General features: G+C 42.0%; 1 long non-coding RNA gene across 3 annotated transcripts; it reads left to right on the top strand.

The window, feature by feature from the left end:
* Nucleotides 1–2506: 2506 nt before the first annotated feature.
* LOC144899613 (uncharacterized) lies at nucleotides 2507–6775 on the top strand. 3 transcript variants are annotated; one of them, XR_013627885.1, is made up of 6 exons: nucleotides 2507–2545; nucleotides 2639–2845; nucleotides 2922–3034; nucleotides 3207–3284; nucleotides 3763–3790; nucleotides 4483–6775. It is a non-coding gene; the product is annotated as an uncharacterized LOC144899613 (long non-coding RNA). The 3 variants fall into 3 exon arrangements; XR_013627886.1 differs by lacking the exon at nucleotides 2507–2545 and having other exon boundaries at nucleotides 2596–2845; nucleotides 4483–4588; nucleotides 5200–6775; XR_013627884.1 differs by lacking the exon at nucleotides 2507–2545 and having other exon boundaries at nucleotides 2596–2845.
* The last annotated feature ends 813 nt before the right edge of the window (nucleotides 6776–7588 follow it).

The raw sequence follows: 7588 nt of genomic DNA, 5'->3' as shown, positions 1-7588 counted from the left end.
AAGGGAATAAATCCCAGGTCTTTGGTTTAGTTATGAAATGTTGAATTAATTTCACAGGTGCCTCAACCTGTGGCTGTGTTGCGTTTTTGTGCACCGCCATCTGGAAGTAAATGCAGTGAAGCTGTTCTGGTTTGAAATAATGTTTTGTAGAAGATGTGTTAAGATCATTTCATTCAAAGAAGGCCATCTTAAAAAAAAATACTACACAATCATATTAGAAAAGTGGTGTAGGTGGTAGCTTAAATCATGTAAATATTACTTATAATTTGCTCCAAATAAAGTCAGGGAAAACTAGTTAAACAATCCTGAAAAGAGAGTACATTTATATGGATTTTGAAGTAGATTCAAAGGTAGTTTGGGGTCAAATTTACTAGCAAAGAGTACCTTTTTCATTCAAAAAAAGTAAATTTGACCAGAGTATTTCCCAAGGAAAAGTTGCTTGGGAATTGTGCGTGCAAATTGTTACCTAGCTTTTCTCAAGTAAATGGCACTCCAAATTTTTTTTCAGTGTACTGCCCAGTGGACCGCGACCTCCTCCAGCTGTTTTTGGGAGTTCTTTTGTCTCTGGACTGCTCCATGGTATGCCTTCTGCCCCCATCGCCTTGCTTTTCCTTTTTTGGACTGCACTAATGAATACAGATATTCTGGCTGCCACATGAATTACATGTGCAGCATTCTCCATCCATTTAACAGAATACTGAAGGATGTTGACGCTCAAGAATTTGGTCCCAACAGCTTAGACAAGGTAAGATTACAGTACAGCTGTTGAATGACACCAACATGGTTTAGTTATTCATTCATTTTCTATGTCTCTTATCCTCACTAGGGTGGGGGTATGCTGGAGCCTAATTTGGGGCGAGAGGCGGGGTACACCCTGGACCGGTGGCCAGCCAATCCCAGGGCACATACAGTACATCCGGAAAGTATTCACAGCGCTTCACTTTTTCCACATTTTGTCATGTTACAGCCTCATTCCCAATTGTATTAATTTAATCTCTTAGCTCAAAATACTCCATTATGACAATGTGAAAAAGGTTTTTTTTTTTTTACTTTTTTGAATTTATTAAAAATAGAAAACAAAAAAATCACATTTACATAAGTATTCACAGCCTTTGCCATGAAGCTCAAAATTGAGCTCAGGTGCATCTTTTTTCCACTGATCATCCTTGAGATCTTTCTACAGCTTAATTGGAGTCCACCTGCAGTAAATTCAGTTGATTGGACATGATTTGGAAATATAATAACTGTCTATATAAGGTCCCACAGTTGACTGTGCATGTTGGAGCACAAACGCCAAGCATGAAGTCAAAAGAACTGTCTGTAGACCTGCGAGACAGGATTGTCTTGAGGCACAAATCTGGGGAAGGATACAGAAAAATTTCTGCTGCTTTGAAGGTCCCAATGAGCACAGTGGCCCCCATTATTCGACTAGCCAGGATAGAAGTAAAAATGAATGCAGCAATATTTTCATCCAGGATATCTCTATATATTGCTGCATTCATTTTTCCTTCTATCCTGACTAGTCTGCCAGTTCCTGCTGCTGAAAAACATCCCCACAGCATGATGCTGCCACCACCATGCTTCACTGTAGGGATGGAGGCCACTGTGCTCATTGGGACCTTCAAAGCAGCAGAAATGTTTCTGTATCCTTCCCCAGATTTGTGCCTCAAGACAATCCTGTCTCGCAGGTCTACAGACAGTTCTTTTGACTTCATGCTTGGCGTTTGTGCTCTGACATGCACAGTCAACTGTGGGACCTTATATAGACAGTTAGTATATTTCCGAATCATGTCCAATCAACTGAATTTACTGCAGGTGGACTCCAATTGAGTGTATAGTAGACACCAAACGTCCAGAAGGAGGCGTCTGGCACACTAGTGTGGGAAGTCCATACCTGCATGAGGAAAGTGGAAGTCAAAAAATAATCATTCTAATAATACGATTCCCAATTAAGGGAATAAATCCCAGGTCTATGGTTTAGTTATGAAATGTTGAATTCATTTCACAGGTGCCTCAACTTGTGGCTGTGTTGTGTTTTTGTGCACCGTCATCTGGAAGTAAATACAGCTTTACTGCAAATGCAGTGAAGCTGTTCTGGTTTGAAATAATGTTTTGCAGAAGATGTGTTAAGATCATTTCATTCAAAGAAGGCCATCTTAAAAAAATACTACACAATCATATTAGAAAAGTGGTGTAGGTGGTAGCTTAAATCATGTAAATATTACTTATAAATTGCTCCAAATAAAGTCAGGGAAAACTAGTTAAACAACCCTGGAAAGCGAGTACATTTATATGGATTTTGAAGTAGATTCAAAGGTAGTTTGGGGTCAAATTTACTAGCAAAGAGTACCTTTTTCATTCAAAAAAAGTAAATTTGACCAGAATATTTCCCAAGGAAAAGTTGCTTGGGAATTGTGCGTGCAAATTGTTACCTAGCTTTTCTCAAGTAAATGGCACTCCAAATTTTTTTTCAGTGTACTACGCAGTGGACCGCGACCTCCTCCAGCTGTTTTTGGGAGTTTTTTTGTCTCTGGACTGCTCCATGGTATGCCTTCTGCCCCCATCGCCTTGCTTTTCCTTTTTTGGACTGCACTAATGAATACAGATATTCTTGCTGCCACATGAATTACATGTGCAGCATTTTTGGTAGGTTGAGCGTTGTTGCACTTCCACCTGAATTGGCATCAGCTGTTGGGGCTCGATTGCGAGGCGGTGCCAGGGTTATTGATGGGTCTTGGCGTCACCGGGGCGCTCATTGTTCCTTGCTGTTCACCTGTCGAGGCTGTGTTGGCGCGCTCCGGTGGCGTGCTCTGGTCTGTCGTGCCATCAGCAGCGTATGTGAAAGGTAGGCATAAAATTACTGGGCGTGTACCGGTGACGGTGCATCATGTGACCGCAGCCATGGTTGTTTTAATTTGCAGCGGGGTTGGTTGTTGAGGACCTGGCGTGCATTTTGGAGGGCTTGCAGGAAGTGCAGTGTCAGCCTCTTGAGGCTAGGATTGCACTGGCTGTGTGTTAAGCTACCTTTGCTCCGGTAAGCTGCCGATGCTTTAAACAAGCAGAAAGCTAACTCCAGCACCATGTGTTGTGTTTGTGTAGCTAAAAGTTATTCTCTGCAGCAGAAAGCTAACTTTAGCACCACATGTTGTGTCTGTCTCAAAGTTAAATGATCTGGTTAGATAATTATTTTTCTTTTTTGTGGTTAGCACAGAGAGGTTGTCACGTTCCGGCTTGGGAGCTTTACGGCACGACCCCAGGATGCAGAGATGAGGACCCAATAGCAGGTAAAAAGGCATTTATTGTTGATACTATGCAGCAGACGAACGCACTAGCATGTTCAACAGAGAAAACAACATCAATGACCCAACAAAGAAAGGAGCGCGCACCTGAACCAAATAGGCAGCACAAATAATGAGAAACGGGTGCGGGAGATAATGGACATCAACTGAAAACACAACAGAGCAACACAGGAAGGAAATACAAAACAAGGGCATGAACAAGGAACTGAGGAAAACTAAGAGCTGTCACGAGGGGGTGAAACCCGATCGTGACAGACGTTAAACTATTTGTTGGCAAATTCAGGTTCAACATTCAGGGTGTGTGTGTGTGTGTAAAATGTTTCAGATTGAATAGTTTAACAGGCTAACACATAATATTGTTTGAAGCAATGTCGGTGTGTTCTGTTGTACTTTGCTAGCTCTGACAGAGGTTTAAACTTCAAAAGTGGTGCCCTGTCAAATAATATTTTGTGTGTGTTTTCAGGTTGCTGCAACGAACGTGACTTGGCACTGTAAGTTCTGTTCAGCTTTTTTTTACCACTAGAACATCTAGTTAAACACTAGATTGCAGCACAACCACTTTTCAAAAATGAGCCCACTCCCATGCCTCCATGATGATTGCATGTGCACATTTCAGACACTTGGTGCGCTGAGTAGTCACCTGTCAAGATATCATACTCAAAAACAAAACAGCGGTGCAAGGGAAAATCAGGAACTTGTGACTTTTTAGTGTCCCTTATGCACATCTGAGCAACCATTTTCAGTCTGTACTCCTCAGTCACATAAGATCACACTTAAAAAAGCACGAGACAGAGGTATAGTATATAAAATAATTATCTAACCAGATCATTTAACTTTTAAATAGACACAACACATGGTGCTAGAGTTAGCACAAATGTATACTCTTCATTGAACGCCATAAAAGTAGAGTGCACCAGGGGAGTCTTGCATCAGACTTTTCTAGTGACATTGTCTTTGAGCATACTCACAATCAACATGCTTTCGGCTAGCTATATTTTCCTAATAACACAATATCTATAGACATTAACTGTAGATACTGTACAAGGTGAGCTGATCCAAGAGCAGCCCCAGTCCTGTTTTTGTGAATGATTATATTTTGTTGTTGTTGACATGTGCTGGCAATTTGCTCCTCATGTGCAGGAATGTTGTTGACAAATGGTATGACGTTATTGTACATTTTTAGATGCACGTAACAGTCACTTGGCGCGCGCGCTTTTATTTTGAATTTCTTCCAAACCCCGCCGACGGCAGCAGTCCGCAGTCGCAGCAGCAGTGCGCTTTCGTCACTGGTGAGTAGCATGTCTTTATCTCTATCATGTAATATTCTCGTATTAAACCAACATTACCACAGACGTATTGTGAGCTAAGCCAATGGTAAATTTGCAAAAGTGCCTATTTGAACTGTGCTAATGTTCTGGCTAACAAGTGTTTTGGCTAACCTTCTAGCAAACAAATGGTTTAGCTAACGTTTATAGTTAGTTAAATAAACAAAGGTGCAGTAGTACTATGGGGCCAGATATTGACCCCAGTCATTTAAGAAGGGACGTTTTTTTTTGGTCTTGTTTTTGATAGTGTTACTCAACAGCTTGATGTGTTGCTTTCAGGGATTCAATTAGTTTAATTATCATCTCATCAGTTGATGTGTGTGAGTGCATATGTCATAACTTAGAAGAGAGTTAGGAGTCTTAGGAGAGAAAAAGTCACCCATTGTTCAACATCTAGGCTGGCCGGACAGTCATAGCTAGTATATAGTTCGTGCTAAAATTGGGAATTTGACCTAAAATTGTATTTTACAGTTGGTGGGTGAATGTTGACCACAAAGCATTTACCTGTGCAAAAACAATTATAGAAAGTGCCCCTTGTTAACTTCTCTCAACCATTGTCTTCCTGTCCCATTTAGAATTGTCCAGATCACACTGCCAGAAAGTGTTCTTTGCCACGTGAGTCATGTATTAGTTTGCCACATTTGCACAATGTACATGTTGTCAGTTTGTGCTCATCTGTCATTTTCAGTTCTGATATTACTGCACTTGCAAGCTCAAATTGTAGTAGGCCATGTGACGTGCATGATGACCACGAGTTGGCGGTACATACCAAGTAGAAACAGCAGTAGATTACAGTGACCCCTAGTTGGCAGTGCATAGCAAGTAGGAATAGCAGTACATTAAATTGACCACTAGATGGTGATATTTACCGAGTAGAGTAGCAGCGGTACATTAAAGTGACCACTAGATGGTGCTATTAACAGAGTAGAGTAGAATAGCAGTACTATAAAGTGACCACTAGTTGGCTTTACATAGCAAGTGGAAACAGCAGTACAGTAAAGTGACCACTAGATGGGGCTATTCACCAAGTAGAATGGCAGCAGGGACCACGGACTGACTTTTAAAAACAAGGGCCGCTGGCTTTAAGTAGCCAATGACTTGTGACTTTGTATTAACCACAAGTGATGATCCCCCGTTGACAACCAGGGTTAGGGTTAGGGTTAGGGTCCGGGGTTGGAGTCAGGGGTTAGGATGAACTGAAGTGTTCATGCTGTCTTCTCCTGACAATAGAGTCACAAGTTAGCAAAGGTGGGGTGTTTGTGCTTCCGGGTTCTTCTGTTGATCCCGAAGGACAACACCAGTTTTTCCACCTTTGTGGGAACGATTGCCTTGGCAAGAAGGTCTTTGGCATTCCTGAAGGTGTCCCCCGGAAAAAGCTGTCCACCTGCAGGTCTGGGAAGTCATTTGGTGGGAACTGGGACAGATTGGAATCTCCCAGGATGACGAATCTCTTCCGAACGGCAAGTTGGTGTGCCGATGACGCTGGACCAGTTGCTTTTGGCTCCCGCTGATTGAGCCGGACATAGAACTGTCGAAGCTGATGTCCGCCAGTATATCTTCCCATTGGCCTTCTTTTTCCGCAGGTGACTCCCTTGGTGGCGTAAGTAGTGGGGCGTCGTCAAGCAAATTCTCTGACTCCCAACAGCAAAGGGCCTATGTGGCCCGAGTTGGTAGGGGACTGGGTGTTAGAATAAAATGTAAATACAATTATTATAGCGCTAGTTAATGTTAGAATAAAATGTAAAGTCAATCATTATAGTGTTATCACCCTTATATATCCTTTTGCTTAGACAATAGCCTTGAGTGTTTTGAAGCAGCATTCCCAGGCGCTGACCAGCTACTCCCAACACCACTAATCTTGCAGGTGCCTGGAAATGCCAGCAGCAACCTTGAAGAAGTTTCATCATGCAAAATGTGCCGAGATAAGAACACATGCACAAAAAGTAATTATTCTCACATACACACACACACATAGACAACAAGTACAGCTTGTGCAACTGCTTGCTTCCCCCTCCCCTTAGAGATGCACAACCATGTATTAGGGACCTCCTAAAGAAAATAAAAAGAGAGGTGCATGAATGGCATACTCAGAGTGGAGCAGCATGTCACTGGGTATGTTGTTTCATTCTCCTCGCTGCGAGAAACTTTAAATATTGTTGTCTGTCTCTTCTGTACTTAAGTGTTTTTATAAGTGTCACAGGAGTTTGAACCTGACACTGGGGGGTAACGGATTCCCCTCGCGCCATCTGATCCAAGAGCAGGTACAGCCTCCCACTCCCTCACCCCAGCCCCCCCCCCCCCCCCGCCTTCTTACACTTGTGCCCAACCTGTGGAGGGCAGTAATACGCCTTGGAGCGTTGAAACAAAAGAGGAAGAAGACAGACTGGCAGAGAATGGTGGTATCAACGGACCAGCTAACCAAAGGAAACATAAGTAGTCTGCGCTGCGCCGTTGGGTAAGTAGTCAACATAGATCTCGTTTGAATGTTTGTTTCAGGTGGTTCAACATTTTTAAACGGACTGAGTCACGTTATGTAAAAAGTAACTGTTAGGTTAACAGCAAGCTAACATGAAAAGTTTCCAATTAATGTTGCCAATGAATGTTACAGTGCATCCGGAAAGTATTCACAGCGCTTCACTTTTTCCACATTTTGTCATGTTACAGCCCCATTCCAAATTGTATTAATTTAATGTCTTACCTCAAAATTCTACACAATACTCCATTATGACAATGTGAAAAAGTTTTTTTTTTAATTTATTAAAAATGGAAAACAAAAAAAATCACATTTACATAAGTATTCACAGCCTTTGCCATGAAGCTCAAAATTGAGCTCAGGTGCATCTTTTTTCCACTGATCATCCTTGAGATCTTTCTACAGCTCAATTGGAGTCCACCTGCAGTAAATTCAGTTGATTGGACATGATTTGGAAATATAACTGTCTATATAAGGTCCCACAGTTGACT

This window comes from Doryrhamphus excisus, linkage group LG8 (assembly GCF_037039965.1).
Source record: "Doryrhamphus excisus strain RoL-2023G ecotype Guam linkage group LG8, RoL_Dexc_Guam_v1.1, whole genome shotgun sequence".
NCBI lineage: Eukaryota > Metazoa > Chordata > Actinopteri > Syngnathiformes > Syngnathidae > Doryrhamphus > Doryrhamphus excisus.
Note: the sequence above shows the minus strand (reverse complement) of the source record. Positions and strands in the feature narration are given on the sequence as shown.